The sequence below is a fragment of the Diabrotica virgifera genome, chromosome 8 (genome assembly GCF_917563875.1).
Source record: "Diabrotica virgifera virgifera chromosome 8, PGI_DIABVI_V3a".
NCBI lineage: Eukaryota > Metazoa > Arthropoda > Insecta > Coleoptera > Chrysomelidae > Diabrotica > Diabrotica virgifera.
The window spans coordinates 80,981,509-80,999,860 of record NC_065450.1 but is presented as its reverse complement, the minus strand read 5'-3'; the positions used below and the strand labels follow the sequence as shown (position 1 = coordinate 80,999,860).

Genomic DNA, 18,352 nt, shown 5'->3' with positions numbered 1-18,352 from the left:
TGAAGAAAATAGGTATTCCGATAAAATAGGTATTATATAACAGATCGGTGAAGGTCGTTGTTATATCGGAATACCTATAGAAAATACCTACCTGCTGAGAAATGCGATTCTCGATATGATTACCAGTACTCAAATATAAAAGTAATCATAGTAATCGTAGTAATCAAATCATTTTTATCCCTTAAACAGATCGGTGAAGGTCGTTGTTATATCGGAATACCTATACAAAATACCTACCTACTGAGAAATACGATTCAGGATATGATTACCGGTACTCAAACACTAAAGTAACAGAAGTAATCATAGTAATGAAAGTAACGAATACTGTAAATGATTACTTTATACAAAAGTAACGATTTGTAACGAAGACTCGAAAGTAACTATAATTAACATCACTACTACTAAGTTGTCATGAATTGAAAATAATTAAATTAATTATAAACTACTCAAAAGAAATAAATATAGTCATAACTGAAATAGATATAAATATAACAAAACTAATAGATTAAGGTAAAAATTAAAAAAAAAAGATCTGTGGCTAACAGACCTGCATTCAAGCCAATTTTTCACATACACACACATATCATCTATTTTCATTATTATTACTCTTAAATGAAATAGAATTTGTTGAAAAATCATGTCAGTTAAAATTGTAAATAACGACCCGGACATTTCGACCGTGTGCGTTTAGCCACGTAACTTTTCTAGACGCGCGTAGTCATCCGAGGATAAAAGCGAGGGAAATTATAAGACGAAGGTGTATGTGTTGTGTTATTAAATCCTTAAAACAACGATTTGACCCGGAACTTTATATCTAATGAGATAATTGTATAGTGGATTTTGTTCTTGCTTTATTAAAGTTACTACTTGTTTAGCGTTCACGTCGAGAAATTTCATTTCCACACAACTATTCGTTCACATGTATAGATTTTATACTTTAATTGGGTACAGTAACTTTTTTTGATTCTTTTGAATCCACCAGCTCACTGACAGGCCTGGATCCCGCGTACCAAACAAAAGTTTATTAATAGCAAGCTGAAAATTTGTTAAGAGGAAACAGTAGCGATCAACAGGTAGCAAAAACGCGTTCCAAGATTGCGGCTGTAATTTTGAATATTTTTTCGAGATATTTGGCACACGTATTCGTAATATAATAAAGAATGGCGGTACAGAGCCCAATTTGAAAAATATACTAATATGTGGAAATTACTCTGTAATTAAATACAATTTAAAAAAAACGAGCCTGTACCGCCATCAAGAAGAACAAAAAAATACACTTTCTTCAAATAAACTTTTTTATCCGATGCCTAGATTTTGTGTCATTTTGGAACTATATACTAAAAATTTTTATTTCATTAGTAGTTCCAAAATGAAACAAAATCTAAGCATCGGGTAAAAAAGTTTACTTGAAGAAAGTGTATTTTTTTGTTCTTCTTAATGGCGGTACAGGCTCGTTTTTTTAATATTGTATTTAATTACGGAGTAATTTCCACATATAAATATATTTTTCAAATTGGGCTCTGTACCGCCATTCTTTATTATATTACGAATACATGTGCCAAATATATTCAAAATTACAGCCGCAAACTTGGAACGCGTTTTCGCTACCTGTTGATCGCTACTGTTTCCTCTTAATAGCTTAACGGATTCTAGTCGGACAAACTTTGATGTACGGGAACACTGGAACAGGGAAAGTTTTAATTGTGGGACAGGTTACAGGTTTCGACAATCAAACTACGAAAACGTCCCATTAGTCGAGGAAATGAAGCTGTAAAAATGGCAAAATCTCGCAATTTTGTCGTCCAGCATCGATTTGTACAAAAATTTGGGATTAGGCTTAATATACCCTCTAGTTAATTTTCTATATTGAACCGTAGTACGCTTTTGGTTTTTTTAGGGGGAAAACTACCCCTAATTGTAAAAAATTATACAATAACATTTTAAACTTTAATATTGTCAACATTTGGTTCTTATTAGTTACATAATGATTGTTTTATGCTTTAAGATATACTATCATAATATTTCAACCCTTAAAACCACCCTTGTTGGAGCTATACAGCGTGTCTACTTAAGTTGGAAACATATGGGCAAACTTGTTTGTAATGCATTTTACGAAAAAAAGTTATTTTTTATAAAAAGTTCTGCATGTTCTAAAACCTAAGATTCAATAATCAGATATTAAATTTTGTCAATATTATACAAGGTATGTCAAAAAATATGAACTTCGTTCAAGAGTAAAGTACCTTTATTTCTCTCAATATCGAAAATTCTTATTATGAAAAGTTGTTTGGAAATATAAACTAAGATCAAATATGCAATTACATGCTTCTAATGAGAAAAAATATTTTCCAAATTTTTCTCAAATTTATTGATACAACTTCGTTTTTATTTATTACACATACGATAACTCTTTTATTATTACTTTTACCAAAAAATGGTATTCTTTATAAAAAGCTATGTATGTCCTAAGGCCGAAGATGCAACCATCAGATATCACATTTTATTAATTTTATACGAGGTATGTCAAAAAATATGAATTTCACTCAAGAGTAATGTACCTTTATTTTTTCACAATATTGAAAACGGTTATTAAAAAAGTTGTTTAGAATTAAAAACTATGTTTCAATATGCAATAACATACTTCTAATTGAAATATTGTGAAATATAAAGGTACTATAATCTTGAGCGAATTTCATATTTTTTGACACACCTCGTATAAAATTAATAAAAGTTGATATATCATGGTTGTGTCTTAGATTTTAGACCATGAAAAGCTTTTTATGAAAAATAACTTTTTTTCATAAATTTTTTTTTTTAAATTAGAAGCATGTAATTGCATATTTGATCTTAGTTTTTAATTCCAAACAACTTTTTATCATAAGAATTTTCGATATTGAGAGAAATAAAGGTACTTTATCCTTGACCGAAATTAATATTTTTTGACATACCTCGTATAATATTGAGAAAATTTGATATCTGATGATTGAATCTTAGGTTTTGGAGCATGCAGAACTTTTTATAAAGAATAACTTTTTTTCGTAAAATTAATAATAAAAAAGTTTCCCATATGTTTCCAACTTAAGTAGACACGCTGTATACGAGCCCTAACAACTATATGTGGGAACAAGCAGTTATTTTACAAATAAAATGCCAATTTACCAAAATTCTTTTATTTAATTTTTTTTTAATAATTGTAGATATGCAATTAACAACTTTTTTGTGTGTAGAATTATTTTTACAATTTAATTATATACTTTATGTTGGTTACTATTTAATTAATTGTTAGATAATCAAAAAATGCTGAAAACTAAATATTGGAACAAGCGGTTTTTAACAAATTAAAATAAAAATTAATAAGGCGTAACGTCGCCCTTAGCTTGAATAGCAGCCTGAACTCTATTAGGCATTGTATCAACTAGGCCTTCACAGAACTCAGGGGTGAAACTACCCCATATTTCTTGCAATTTAGTACGTAGGTGTGGCAAAGTACGTTGAGGGTTATTTCTTAGGCGTTGTTTCATTTTGTGCCAAAGTGTCTCTATTGGATTAGATCCGGGCTACTAGCAGGATGTGACAAAACTTTAATGTCATGTTCTCCCATCCATTTTTTGGTAGATTTAGCCGTATGGCATGAGGCTCCGTCCTGTTGGAAGATAAAATCTTCGGATGGATATAACGTTGCCGCACTTGGTAAAAACGAATGTTCAAGGATATCTTGATATGTGGCTGCGTTTACTATGCCTTCAATAAAATGTAAAGTTCCCACCCCTTTGGCCGACATACAACTCCTAACCATGATACCCTGTGGAAACTTTACAGTCCTTTTGAGACAATCTTTATGAAATGCTTCTGTCTTTTCCCTAATCACACGCTTTCGGTAATCTCCCACGCAGACATCAAATTTGCTTTCGTCCCTATAGATAACTTTGTCCCAGTCAAGTTTGGTCCACGAAAGTTTAGATTTAGCCCAAATATAACGATTTCTTTTCTGAACTTCCGTCAACAATGGTTTTTCTTTGGCCTATTCAAATAAATAAAAAAATAGAAAATTTATATCGCAAGTAAGAACCAATCAAACATACCTTATAAAAACTAAGACCGCTTTTGTGGATATATTTGAGAGAGCATTCTCTGGAAACATTCATCCCAGTTTCTCTATTCCATCTAGCAGTTACTTCTGATTAATGTATTTCTTCTTCCCGACTTACATATTCTGACTAAATGTCTGACACTTCTTTGAGAAACAGCTTTTGGACGGCCTGAGCTTTTGCCGTGAACATCAATACTGGCAGTTTCACCATATTTTTTAATTATATTAAACACAGTAGTTGTTGCTACCGTTAATTCACTGGAAATTTCACGCATTGTTTTCCCCTTCTGGTACTGATGAATAATAATTTCTCGCACTTTTGGATCAGTAGGTTTTCCGCGTGCCATTATTGTATTTTACTGATAATAAAACTGACAGTTGTTAATTTATTCAAAGTCAAATGACTCGTTATAATTTTTGTTGACAACAAACTAGCTACTCGTATGTTTGATTTCAAAGCCTGCTTTCCGTCAAGCTTATAAAACTTCACTCGTTTCTCGCCAGGCACGCTAAAACGCGAGGAAAATTTAAAATGTTCCAATATTTAGTTGTCAGCAGTTTTCGATTATTAAACAATTAATTGAACGGTATTCAACACAAAATATATAATTAAACCGTAGAAATAATTCCATACATCATAAAAAATGTTGTTAATGTCATATTTACATTTTAAAAAAATATAAATAAAATAATTTCGGTAAATTGGCATTTTATTCGCTAAATAACTGCTTGTTCCAACATATAGTTGTTAGGGCTCGTATAAAAATTTACTTATCCTAAAAGAATAATTTCGGCTTGCATCGATTTACATAAAAAATTGGGATTAGGATCATCTCACCCTGTACATCATATTCGATATCATGTTTAAGGGTTTTGATTATTTTTAGGGTTGTTAACTACCCCTTATTGTCAAAAATTATATAGAAATATTGTAAACTTTAATATGGGTAGAATTTGGTTTTGATTGGTTAAATAATGATTGTTTTATACTTTAGGATATAATATCATAACATTTCAACCCTTAAAAACCACCCTTAATAACACTACAGTTTTTATAAGTAGATATTTTAATAGATCTATACAGAAAAAAAGTAGAATTAAAGAATTACAAAAACATTTATTTACACAAAAATAGGAATTTACAAATATGTACAAATACAAATAGTTTTTTAGTAATCTTTCATTATACGAACCGGTTCTGTGGTATTATACATACATTAAAAATTATCCATAAGCGAATTATCCGAATTTTTCGAAAAAAAATTGGTTTTAAAAACGTAGCTCCTTCAGTTTTGGCGATAAAATTTTTTTTCAAAAATGATTTTGTAAGATTTTTGAAGAGTTATAAGACTGTGTAGACTAAATTCCGTAAGACCCCTTAGGTTTTAATTATGGTGGGTTTAAAGGACTCGAATAAGGGGGTGTTTGCTAGTAAATAGCCGTTTGAAACAGCTATATCTCGCTAAATCTTCACTGAAATGAAAATCTATGCACAAGGAGTTTTAGTTATTAAAAAAGCTACATTTTAGTAATCCATTATTCTTTTCTTATCTCCAGTATTTTCGGAAATATTTTGAAGTAAAAGGTGAAAAATGGGAAATTCCAAAAAAATAATTTTTCTTTTAACTTCAATTTTTTACTTAGGAGGGTAGTTAGGGGGTTGTTTTCACTGATTTTTTCATCGAGTAAAGCAGATACCGACATTTTTTTGATCATAAGTCGCTTAAATCTTAGGCTAGAAACTTTTTATTATTATTTTTTGAAAGGCCTAACTGTATACTTGAAAAAATATTATTTATGTTTTCCTCGAAAAATGCAAAGTTTTTCTGTTATTTTCCTTTAAATATTTCGAATTATGTATTTGACGAAAAAAGCTAACTTTTAACATGCCTATCTCGGTTTGTATTGGTCTTAAAGATATTATAGAAGAAGAATTTGGTTTGTGTTACTAAAAGAAACAATTTTGATATCTACAGTTTTTTTGAGTAAATGCATATTTTTCGAGGTATTCTCAAAAAACCTTCTAAAAAAGTCGATTTTTTCATCGAAAAACTGTTACTTTCAACCGCGAATAACTCAAAAAATATTAGTTTCGCGAAGAAAATGTAAAAAAAACATTTTTTTCTTAGAAGTACTGTTTACATCGATTTACATAGTTAAAATGTAATAAAAAATTCCCGACCCCGAGCTGGGGTGGCAACCACCCCCAAAGTTTTAGCGTACAGCGGCATGATATAGAAAATGATCCTAGGACTATTCTCTACCTTCTGTGAAAATTTCAAGTAAATCAATGCTGGACGAACAATTTGCGAGCCAAAATGCTTCATATCCTCGACTACATGTATTTTGTTGGACAGAACTTCCAATTGATTTGTTACCCTTTCATTAAACTCTCATGAAAAATCAGACTGCTATTTATCATCAACATACTTCCTGTCATTTAACATGTTCTACGTGTCGGACTTATTAAAATGCCAACATATTTTTCGGACAAACATTTTTTCATATAGGTATTATATAACGTTTGCTATTTAATAAACTTAAACACTACCTGCTAGCTTTCACAATCATAAACGTTTCACAATTAAAATCACGTTCCACAATTAAAACTTTCCCTGTTCTAGTGTTCCCATACATCAAAAAATGTCCTACTAGATATCGTCAAGCTATTAACAAATTGTGAGCTTACTGTTAATCAACGTTTTTTGGTACGCGGGATCCATGCTTATGACTCACAGAATATTGCAGCTTTAAAAACATTACAATGAAATAATAATTATGATCAATACCCCAAGACACAGCGTTGCATTATTACTGAAAATCGAAAAATTACTGGGCGCTATTTATCAATAGAATATCTGGGGAAGCGAGTAGAAAAAGCGTACCTACATACCTATCTAGCCCAATAAATAACCGTTTTGGAGTGTACTTTCCAGGGGTAACTCCGAATTGCATGAAAATTTGGATTTAGGTTCTACTTACCCTCCACTTCAAAGTTGAATTTGTGCCGTTGGTTGCTTTTACTTGGGGGGTGACATTTACCCCTTCTCGGTGGGTGAAAAACGCGTGTTTAAAATAAGGCCGGAAATGGATAAATTGGCTTATTTTAAGCACCTTTTGTTCTATAAAGTTTTTTACGTAAGTCAATACTTTTCGAGTTATTCGCGATTTAAAATGTTTATTTTTCGACAAAAAACTACGTTTTATCAAAGGTAATAAATACCACGAGTCCTCTAAATTTTATCGATAAATTTTTTTGTTTTCACGAAAACTTCTTTATTTGGTAAAATTACGAAAACAAACCGAATGATAAAATCACGAGTCCGAAGGACGAGTGATTTTATCCATTTCGGTTTGTTTGAGTGATTTTACCCTAAATAAACAAGTTTAAGTATGAAAACGAAAAAATTTATCAAGCAAAATTTAGAGGACGGGTAGTATTTGAAAAGATTATTTTGTGAACCAATATCGAATCCTTTTATGTGATAACACTGGTTTGTTGAAATCGGCAACAAAATAGAAGAATTAGTTCTGTGTTCTGTTTACGGTTTACATCGGTTCTGTTTGACGTTTATGAAAAGTTTAGAAATATTTATTTTGAAAATAAAAACTGTAGAAAATCTGAGTATATCGTGGTTAGTGTTTTTAAAATATCTATGTACCAGGGCTGTTCATAAATTAAGTTAGTAAACACAGGTATGTACGTATTATGTGAAATTTAGGGTACCTTAAGTTTTATCAGGGAAGAGACTGTTTTATCAAGGAAGAGGCTGTTTTATCAGTATTACACTCAATGATTGGCTAGAACGACACGTGGTGATTGGCTGAAAAAGCAAAAACGTCAGAATTTGACAGGTGAAAAAAATAATCGAAAAAAATATTTTTAGCAAAAGTGTAGCCTATAAAAAACGAAAAAAATAGTGTACCAGTAAAGTCTACAAATTGAGTAGAATCAAAGTTGTAGCTCATGAAAAATACGTTCTTATTCGTCTAATTCCAAATCGAATAATTCAACGCGAAATCACCGAAGAAAGAAGCGTTTTTCGGGAAAACCTTATTAACATTTTTAAAGTATCGAAAAAAAGCTTATTATTTGTTTTTTACAAAAGTTTACAGCATTCAAAATAAACGAGTTACACTGAAAAAAAAAGTTGGCCCCTTTTTTGGTAAAAAAAAATCGTGCAAACCTCCCTCTCCTTAGCACCCTAAATGAAATTAATCGTTTGGCTTCACCATCTATTTTAACTGTATGTGTATTGTTTATACCTATGATCTGTAAGTTTGATTGGTTTGAAGTGCTTATTTTGAAAACATTTGGTTTTATAGTAAAAAAAATTTCTAAAAATTTTTGAAAAATTTCCTTTTTTCAAAATAACTTAAAAAGTATTAGTGATAAGAAAAATCTTAGAGTAAAAAAATGTAGGCTTTGCTATTATAAATATGCTAGTTTTATTTTGTTTTTCCGTAAGACAAAAATTGGTTAAGATATGACTGTTCAAAATTTGCATACACTCGTGATTAGTGACCTATTCAAGCTTTCTGAATTATAACCTTTTCAAAAATAAACACTTTAAACCGGTGAGACAGACAGATCATATAAAAAATAGATAGGTAAGTAAATTGTTTGTAAAGCGGCAGCGATTAATTTCATTTGGGGAGCTAAACAGCGAGATTTTCATGATTTTTCACAAAAAAAAGAGGGCCAACTTTATTTTGAGCGTAACTCGCTTATTTTTAATGTTAACAATTAAAACAAAGCTTTTTTTAAACACTTTAAACAAGTATAAATGGGTTTTTCCAGAAAAGCGCTTAATTTTTCAATGATTTCACCTTGAAATATTCGATTTGTAATTAGACGAATAGGAACGTATTTTTCATGAGCTACAACTTTGTTTTTATTTGATCGATAGGCTTTAGTGATACACCATTTTTTAGGGTATTTTATAAGCTACACTTTTGCTAAGGATATTTTTTTCGATAAAATATTTACTTTTTCAGTTATTTGCGAAAAACCGTCTAAAAATGTAGTTTTTTTTGTCGAAAAATCAACATTTTCAATGGCAAATAACTCGAAAAGTATTGACTTACGTAAAAAACTCTATAGAACAACAGTTGCTTAAAATCAGTCAATTTATCCATTTCCGGTCTTATCTTGAACGTATGTTTTTTCAACCCCGAGAAGGGGTGACTGTCACCCCCCAAGTAAAAGCAACCAACGGCACAGTTTCAACTTTGAAGTGGAGGGTAAGTAGAACCTAAATCCAAATTTGCATGCAATTCGGAGTTGCCCCTGAAAATTACACGGTATCGCCGAATTTCCCGTTCATTTACTGGGCTAATCGTGGGTATTGGAATTTTTACTGCGTCGGTGTTTTTTTATAAAAGTTTAAGCAAAAATCGACATTTAGGGGAGTCAATGGAGTTTTTGCTTACAGAAAAAATCAATCAAAATATAACTTTTCGTAATTTCATTACGAAATGTTTAATAAACAACATGTCGAAAAGTTCTACTCCAAAAGTTGGTGCTTCACTTTTTATGAAACAAATGAACTGCGAAATTAGTTGTTTTTTTAAATATCTACGAAAATATAAAATTTTATAAAAAACTGACGGGACCATTGAAAAATTAAAACAATTTTACACAAAAAATATTATATAAAGAGTTTTCTAAAATTAAACGTACAGCTTCTATAATTTTTTATTTATAACGCTCAAGTCACCTCTTTCACAAACATTGGCACACTGTATAATAGCTTTTTATTACCGTTCGACGCAGCGCACATTTGAGTTAATTTATTCTTCTTCTTTTACCTCTTCTTCGATATTGTTTTCTGCTGATAGGTTAATTACCAGGTATTTGAAAGTCATTACTTCTTGTATAATTTAATTGTATAACTTAAATTTTCATCTTGTTTGTTATATGGCTATTACTATATATACTAAATTTACAGTCAAGATGCAGTAGAAATAAACAAACCAAGACAGGTTAAATGCTGCTAGGAGCAACTCCGAATCATAATTTACAACGTATAACCTTTGGAAATCATGAAATCATTGGGATTTACAATGTATATATGTTACGGTAAAAGTAGATAATCTGGTAATTGTATACAATTACCAGATTCGACGGTAAATGTAGGAAATATTCTTTAAAAACCCTTTATTTCTTACTTTTACCGGTAATTGTATGCATTTCCCAGAGGATCTTGGTAAAAGTTAGAAATTCAAATTATAACGATGGACACGCAAGCGGAATGACACAATACATAATTGTAGAAATCATAAAGATCTATTTGGATCCGTGTGAAACTTGCCAGAAAAAATCTCAAGTTCCCAAAAAAGGTTTAGTAGTGAAACCTATACTGTCAAAAAGAAATGAATAGTAGAGGGAAAGCACAAGCAGATAATTAATTCAAGTTCATTATTGTCTACCAAGATCACGTAACAAAATTTGTAAAATTACTGTCGATGATAACTATACGTGCAGAAGAAGTTGCGTTAGTTCTTCAAGACATATTTTGTTTCTTGGGAGCTCCTAGCATTCTTCAAAGCGACAATGAACGAGAACTCTCCAACATAATTATAGAAGAACTGTATGTCTATTAAGCCAGATCATCAATTTCATAAGTCCATATTTGGAATAGTTTCATATTTTTTTGCTAATTTTTTGCTAATTTATTACCACAAAAACAAATTTTTTGCTCCACCCCTAACCGAGAAACAATGGTTGATGTAGCTTAATATTATGTCACATCATCGATAGCCATATCTCGCGAACCTAAAGAGCTAGAAAATCGTACGACGCGGCATATTTTTTTGCTAATTTATTGCTGTCGATCTGCATATGCAACATACCCCAAAACCGCCCCTGCTTCCCTTACAGCTAAACAACACCCCCAAAAAACAACGAAAAATCTTGAAAAATGATTTTTGTGATATAGTTGACGGTTGATATTTAATTGCTAATTTTTTGCTGTCATTAGCCGTAAAAAACAAATTTCTTGCTCCACCCCTAACCGAGAAACAATGGTTGATGTAGCTTAATATTATGTCACATCATCGATAGCCATATCTAGCGAACCTAAAGAGCTAGAAAATCGTACGACGCGGCATATTTTTTTGCTAATTTATTGCTGTCGATCTGCATATGCAACATACCCCAAAACCACCCCTGCTTCCCTTACAGCTAAACAACACACCCAAAAAACAACGAAAAATCTTGAAAAATGATTTTTGTGATATAGTTGACGGTTGTAGTAGTCATAAATAAGAATTAAAAAAAAAACTAATACTTCATCGATTTATAAGATTAAGTCCACAGCCGTATTTTGATCCAAGAAAAACGAAGTTTACAGAAACGAAAAATGCAAACGATTTAAGACGGCAAAAATTTAGGATTTTTAATTATTTATTAAAAGTGCTCTTCAGATGTAAGGGTAGCAGGGGACGTTTTGGGGTATGTTGCCTATGCAGATCGACAGCAATAAATTCGCAAAACGATATGCAGCGTCGTACAATTTTCTAGCTCTTTTGGTTCGTAAGATATGGCTATCGATGATGTGACATAATATTAAGCTACATCAACCATTGTTTCTCGGTTAGGGGTGGAGCAAAAAATTTGTTTTTTACGGCTAATGACAGCAAAAAATTAGCAATTAAATATCAACCGTCAACTATATCACAAAAATCATTTTTCAAGATTTTTCGTCGTTTTTTGGGGGTGTTGTTTAGCTGTAAGGGAAGCAGGGGTGGTTTTGGGGTATGTTGCATATGCAGATCGACAGCAATAAATTAGCAAAAAAATATGCCGCGTCGTACGATTTTCTAGCTCTTTAGGTTCGCGAGATATGGCTATCGATGATGTGACATAATATTAAGCTACATCAACCATTGTTTCTCGGTTAGGGGTGGAGCAAAAAATTTGTTTTTTACGGCTAATGACAGCAAAAAATTAGCAATTAAATATCAACCGTCAACTATATCACAAAAATCATTTTTCAAGATTTTTCGTTGTTTTTTGGGGGTGTTGTCTAGCTGTAATGGAAGCAGGGGTGGTTTTGGGGTATGTTGCATATGCAGATCGACAGCAATAAATTAGCAAAAAAATATGCCGCGTCGTACGATTTTCTAGCTCTTTAGGTTCGCGAGATATGGCTATCGATGATGTGACATAATATTAAGCTACATCAACCATTGTTTCTCGGTTAGGGGTGGAGCAAAAAATTTGTTTTTGTGGTAATAAATTAGCAAAAAATTAGCAAAAAAATATGAAACTATTCCAAATATGGACTTATGAAATGGATGATCTGGCTTAATAGACATAAGAACTGTGCTTTATGTAAAAAGATTTATAGTCTAGGCAGATTATCGGAGAATAGGCCATTTTTGGGAAAAGTTATTTACCAACAATTTTATTGCTGGAATCGAATCTTATGATTGTATAATAATATAGGTATGCAAAGTCCGCAGATAGTGTGCTACTTTTTTTATAAACAAAATGGCGCCCGAACATCGTGTTTTTTTCACTTTTTGCTATATAATTCCAAAGATTTTAACTTTACACCAAAAACACTCAATTAAAAATTCACCGTAATTAAATTCTGCATAGAGACGTTTTTTACCGATTTACTTCCACGAAAATTTTCCCCGAAAAATGCGGGTTTTCCAACAAAATTTTTAATTTTCAACTAAAATTTTAGATAAGTGATTGTTTATTAATAATTAAATAACTTGGTAATATTAAAAGCTTTTTTGTATTACATTTCCAAAAGCCGATGGAAATCGAATGAACAGTTCAGCAAAAATTCAATTGTTAATTAAAAATTTACGGTCGCTATAATAACCACAATAATTATGTTATATATGAATAACTGTGATTTTTGTATAAAGAGACACTGTACATAGCTAATGTACTTTACAGAATTGAAATTGGACTATTTAAGCGGCCTCAGGAATATTTAAAAATTATAAACAATTTTTTGGCTCATAAACAAATGGAATATCTCGGGAAATATTAAAGTAAATTAAATCATGAAAACCACATTAGAAAAATAGCGGCAGGCTGCTTCTTTGAAAAGAAAAAATGTTTAATTGTAATGAGTGGTTCCTGAGATACAACCGGTCAAATTTGACTGGATATTACGGCAAAGATATAAACAATATGACCAGAATTTTCAAACCATCACCTTTTTATTTTTATTCTCATTCTCCACACTAACTTTCATATCTTTAAAATACTCATAACATATATTATTAAAATAAAAACTATCGATATTACCAGTGAAAATTGCCAAAAATAGCAAAATTCCAATCAAAAATTAAATTGGAGAAAATGTAATTAGTTCAGAAAGCCACTGCGCATCCGCTAGGGAAAATATTCTTATTCGGATTTTTTGCACAATCTTACTCAAAAAGGACTCCTTTTAACAAATTTGCATGTTGCCAGGACCAAAAGGTGGTCAAAAATTTTTTAAACGATTTTTTTTTGTTTTTTTCCTAAAATTATTTTTTTTGCATGGAAAAAAGTTTTTTTGGGTTTCTTGGATCATTCCAAACAGAAAAGGTCTTTAGTGACTTTTCTCTAAAAATGATAGTTTTTGACATATAAGCGATTAAAAATTGAAAAATTGCGAAATCGGCCATTTTTAACCCTCAAAAACCATGTGACAAACTGAAAATTTGAATGTTGCCAAGGTAGGTAGATATTCTTTAAACATCGATTGATGAAATCCCGAAGAGTTTTTTGCAATATAATATTCAAAGCTCCTTTGTTTTTTAATTGCTAATCAAGCGTGCGCGACACTATTTTCCACCGACAGTATGGTGCAAATGAAAGGAATAAATTCGTTATTTCGTAAACCGGCGACTTTAAGGAAAAATCCCGAAACAGGTCGATTTTGATTTTTAAGTTATGATATTGTGCATATATGGTATACTAGTGACGTCATCCATCTGGACGTGATGACGTAATCGATGCTTTTTTTTTAAATGAGAATAGGGGTCGTGTGCTAGCTCATTTGAAAAGTTCTTCAATTCTCTATTCAGTAATATAAACATTTACATAATTATTTATACAGGGTGTCCAAAAAATTGTTATTAAATTAAATTATTTGACAAAAAAATAAGTAGAAGGACACTCTGTATAAATAATTATGTAAATGTTTACATTACTGAATAGAAAATTGAAGAACCTTTCAAATGAGCTACCACACGACCCCTATTCTTATTTAAAAAAATCATCGATTACGTCATCACGCCCAGACGGATGACGTCACTAGTATACGATATAGGCTACAATATCATAACTTAAAAATAAAAATCGACCTGTTTCGGGATTTTTCCTTAAAGTCGCCGGTTTACGAAATAACGAATTTATTCCTTTCATTTGCACCATACTGTCGGTGGAAAATAGTGTCGCGCACGCTTGATTGCCAATTAAAAAACAAAGGAGTTTTGAATATTGTATTGAAAAAAACTCTTCGGGATTTCATCAATCGATGTTTAAAGAATGTCTACCTACCTTGGCAACATTCAACTTTTCAGTTTTTCACATAGTTCTTGAGGGTTAAAAATGGCCGATTTCGCAATTTTTCAATTTTTAATCGCTTATATGTTAAAAACTATCATTTTTAGAGAAAACTCACTAAAGGCCTTATCTGTTTGGAATGATCCAAAAAACCTAAAAAAACTTTTTTCCATGCAAGAAAAATAATTTTAGGAAAAAAACAAAAAAAAACGTTTAAAAAATTTTTGATCACCTTTTGGTCCTGGCAACATGCAAATTTGTTAAAAGGAGTCCTTTTTGAGTAAGATTGTGCAAAAAATCCGAATTAGAATATTTTCCCTAGCGGATGCGCAGTGGCTTTCTGGACTAAATCTCAAAGTTTAAAATCGGTATACGTTAAAAAAATGCATTATCTCGGCTTACCATGGAGCAATTTTCTTCATTCTTTTTTTATTCCCAAGTAACTCGAGTAGAGCGATCTAACTAACGCATTATTAAATGTCAAAGTTGCTTTTGCTTTGTTATAATATATTAATCCATTTATTATAACAACATTTTTTAAATTGTTTAAATAATTATACAGCTTTCAAATGAGAATATTTGTGTTTTTAACGTTAAAAGGTACAGTTGTAGTAAGTTTATCTACAAAAAGTCTACAACTGGAAAAAATATGTAGTTTTTTTTTCTTATAAAAAAATTAATCTATTATAACAAAACAAAAGCAAGTTTGACATTTAATAATGAATTATTTAGATGGCTCTACTCAAGTTACTTGGGAACAAAAAATGAAGAAAATTGCTCCATGGGAAGCCGAGCTAATGCTTTTTTTTTAACGTATACCGACTTTGAACAAACTATGAGACTACATTTTCTCCAACCTAATTTTTGATCGAAATTTTGCTATTTTTGGCAATTTTCCCTGGTAATATCGATAGTTTTTATTATAAATTTTTTTTATATGTTATGAGTATTTTAAAGATATGAAAATTAATGTGGAGGAAGAGGACAAAAATAAAAAAGGTGATGGTTTGAAAATTATGAAAATTAAATTCGGGTCAACTTTGACCGGTTGTATCTCAGGAACCACTCATCACAATTAAACGTTTTTTGTTTTAAAAGAAGCGTCCTGCCGCTTTTTTTCAATTAAGTTTTTATGATTTAATTTAATTTAATATTTCCCGAGATATTATATTTGTTTATAAGCCAAAAAGTTGTTTATAATTTTACAATATTCCCGAGGCCGTTTAAATAGTCCAATTTCAAATCTGTAAAAAACGTTAGATATTTACAGTGTCTTTTTATACAAAAATCATAGTTATTCATATATGTATCATAATTTTTGTGGGTATTATAGCGACCGTAAATTTTTAATTAACAATTCAATTGTTGCTAAACTGTTCATTCAATTTCAATCGTCTTCTGGAATTAAAATCTATACTAAAAAAACTTTTATAATACCAAGTTATTTAATTATTGATAAACAATCACTTTCTAAAATTTTAGTTGAAAATTAAGGATTTTGTTGGAAAAACCGCATTTTCAGGGGAAACTGTTCGTCGGGGTAAATCGGAAAAAACAAATCTCTATGCAGAATTTCATTACGGTGAATTTTTATTTGGGTGTTTTTTGTGTAAAGTTAAAATCTTTGGAGTTATATAGAAAGAATTGAAAAAAACACGATTTTCGGGTGCCATTTTGTTTATAAAAAAAGTAGCACACTATCTGCGGACTTTACATACCTATATTATTAATATAATATAGAATCATTAGATTCGATTCCAGCAATAAAATTGCTGGTAAATAACTTTTCCTTGATATTTGTTAATTAGCTCAGATTATTAAAGATAGTGCACGGTAAGCCAAGACACAGTCACAAGGATCTGTTACGAATAAAGACATTGAAAATATACTAAGTTCCTAGTTAAAAAGCAATCAAACAAAAACAAGTTGTCAGAGGGTCTTCGATCTGTACAATCCACCAAAAACCAAGCTTACCCTTATGGCATCAAATGCAATCGGCATGAAGCTATGTTTGTGGTTCCTGCCAGAATTAGTTTCAAAACTTCATCACTGCCAGAAGATCTTTTACAAAATATTTTGATTGAAGAAGAAATTTGGAAATAGAAGAACAAGTAGAAGAAACCCAATCAGGTCCTGATTTTGAAGAACGTGAAGAAGCATAAGCGGATGAACCAAATGAGCTTCTAATAGAACAAGAACTAGAAAAACCTGAGCAACCATCAGTGAATGAATTTAATGCGATTAAAGAAAAACTATTTTCTAATCAAATTTCAGAAAGGCGAGATTCTGTTGCAATTAAATGGACACGTGGCAAAGGAAGACCTTGAATATTAAGAGAAGAAAATGCTTAAAAGATCAAAAACTGTTGGCTGTTTTTATGAGTATTTAAAATGAATTATATGAATTGGGTACTAAAGAAGGGCGACTGCTACAGTTGCATAGCAGAAATCAATTTACCATCTCCAAATAATCATTCATTTCTTTAGACATAGTTCCAAATCTAAAGGTTGGTTGAAGTAAAAACTGGAAAGTTGCTTAATTCCAAGTTTCATGAGAGTTTGCCATGTCACAATAAATAGTAAATAAGTAAAGTAGTAGTATTATTTCAGGCAAAATAGCTCAATTCAGGTTAAACAAAATGTCTCTTGTTTTTTTTAATTCAGTTCAATAAAAATCAAACTCCTTTAATATCTTTTGGAATTTATTGTTTTTATTCATCATTTTACTTACTTTTGCCACTGGTCCTTGGTAATTGTAAACAATTACCGGTAAAAGTAGATAATTGGAAATAATTTCCTACATTTACCGTCGGCTCTGGTAATTGTATACAATTACCGGTAAATGTATAAATTTGCCAATTATCTACTTTTACCGTAACATATACATTGTAAATTATGATTTGGGAGTGCTCCTAGTAGCATTTAACGTATCTTGGTTTGTTTATTTTTACTGCATCTTGATTGTAAATTTCGTATAAGCTTTTTTTTGGCTGATATTTTCATATTTATTTCATTTGCGTGTTGAATTCGTGCCGTAAACTTTGTAGGTCCTCTAAGAACTCTGCTACTTAACAGGGTGTCATCAACCTAACAGAGTGTTGAATTGTATTGAGTTAATTTATTATATTATTTTAACTAATTAATCAAATTAAATTTTACAAATTGGAAATTAAACAAGAAGATTAAAGCTATCTTATATTTGTAACAAAAAAAAAAAAAAAGCTGCGCGTAAGTACGATGTGTGCGGAAAGTAAATGGATTTCTCTTTGTGAAGACAGAGAACTCAACTCAACCACCCACATGCTTGTGGTATAGTTATATGGTGCCTTGAGATATACCCTTTAAATTTCACCTATCTCCAGGGTTTAATAAATAATATGCAAATATAAGACCTTTGGTCGGCATTTTAAGGATTTTAACCCATGTATTTTTGGTGGCTTAGCATGTAGAGCTTGCTTAGAACACTGATGATGCTCTCTTTAGAGCGAAATCGTTCTGTATTTTAATGTAGCCCTTTACTGGGGTTTTCAAACTAATATACCTTTTACACAGAAGATCTTTTTCTTCAATTTTGGTAATTAATGGTATACAGCCAGCTACCGGAAAATTTTTCCTTATGGAATTTAACTTATCGTTTATGGATTTTAGACTTCAGATATGGAGTAGATTCAGATTTTTTTTAAATGTATTGCATACAGACCAATCTACCTACTTTTCATATTAATGGTCTAGAAAATA

At 30.9% G+C, this 18,352-nt stretch overlaps 1 protein-coding gene across 2 annotated transcripts in view; it reads left to right on the top strand.

The window, feature by feature from the left end:
* Nucleotides 1-18,352, top strand: part of LOC126890431 (uncharacterized) — a 502,412-nt gene that overhangs the window by 149,996 nt on the left and 334,064 nt on the right. Inside the window, exon 1 of one of the 2 annotated variants that reach the window (XM_050659351.1) lies at nt 7,540-7,786. The exons of the other annotated variant lie outside the window; for it this stretch is intronic. The gene's annotated coding sequence lies outside the window, so the exon portion shown is untranslated. Of the gene's footprint in view, nt 1-7,539; nt 7,787-18,352 lie in introns of those variants that run through there. 2 annotated transcript variants of the gene reach the window in all.